Genomic DNA, 1336 nt, shown 5'->3' with positions numbered 1-1336 from the left:
AATGTACCACCATCTCTCACAAAAGATAGTGAGGCTGACACTGGGAAGCCACATCGACCTGAACTGGGCCCCCGGCCCATCATCGCTAAAGTGTGCACCGCCTCTCATATATGACGTTAATGAGTGTTATATAGGTGGTCTCATAAAAAGTGGTCTATTGGCTGCTTCAAGATAATATACAAGCTTCTGAAGTTCATAATTTTATCAAAGTGGACCCAGTACGAAGGCCCACATGAAAGGCTTTAGGGTGAGCATAGCCAAAACTTTTCATTAGTAGATCTTCAGCTTGCATATTTTTTTCTCAAATGGCTGTTCTAGTATATATTGACAATATGGAATAACTACATTCTAGAATTTTATAGGGATGCCACATGGTTTTAGTTTTTGCGTGGTCCTAGATGCATATGAGCACATCCTTAGTGTCATTTTTATTTGCAAATCACCTTAGTGAAGTATTTGAATAAAATAGGATACTTGGTTCCACAACCGAAGGGCTTGAACTTGGTGGCTTCCCACAGGAAGATACTGGACAAATTCATATGAAAACTAGAGAACATGGAAGGTATATTACATTCGTAAAATAAGAGCGTGAAATGTTTTTTGAAAGTACTAATACGTTTGTGCTAGTGGCTATCAAGTTGTTCTTGCCAATACTCCCAATGATGTGGAAGGAAGCAAATCCATCTCGATGGTCAAGCCACCACTGATACCAGAATAATGCAACCATTTGAGCAACATGGAAGATGCACATAATGTTGACAATTGTTGAGGAGATTCCTGAATGTACAACTTCCGTCAAAGATTCCAAAGTTTCTATGTTGACGAGCCAACTTAACGTCTTCATAATTGCCAAGGGAGATGGTGTTGTCACAACTACAAGGTGGTCGGGTGTGCACAACAGGGATAGCATATGATTGTTTGCATATTTATGTATGGTTGATGTCATTTGTGCGTGAAGAAGAAAATAGATATGAGTGAGGCGGTGATCGGCTGTTGCTCTCGGGTGCCGGCCAAAGGAGGTAGAATGAGTGGATGGGATGCCAAGAAAATAGTTTTAGTGAATCATCTTTAATCTTTTCTAATATATTTTTCTAGTATGGAAATGGAATGTGTGCCATTCCATTATTTTGGTCAATGCAACATATTATTACACAAATAATCTCGTTCATAAGAATATATATATATATATATATATATATATATATATATATATATATATATATATATATATATATTTCCGTGTACATGAACATTTCTATATATGTCTACATGTCCTTGATGCATCCACGTGGAATAGCTATCAGTTGTAGGTCAGAACTTCTACCTACAGTCATCC

At 37.5% G+C, this 1336-nt stretch overlaps 1 pseudogene; it reads right to left on the bottom strand.

Annotated features, from left to right (window-relative positions):
• Window positions 1-1265: 1265 nt before the first annotated feature.
• The window catches only part of LOC123039865 (cytochrome P450 71D7-like), a 4765-nt pseudogene continuing 4694 nt past the window's right edge, over window positions 1266-1336 (bottom strand).

This window comes from Triticum aestivum, chromosome 2B (assembly GCF_018294505.1).
Source record: "Triticum aestivum cultivar Chinese Spring chromosome 2B, IWGSC CS RefSeq v2.1, whole genome shotgun sequence".
NCBI lineage: Eukaryota > Viridiplantae > Streptophyta > Magnoliopsida > Poales > Poaceae > Triticum > Triticum aestivum.
The sequence above is the reverse complement of the archived record's forward strand: the minus strand, read 5'-3'. Positions and strand labels throughout refer to the sequence as shown.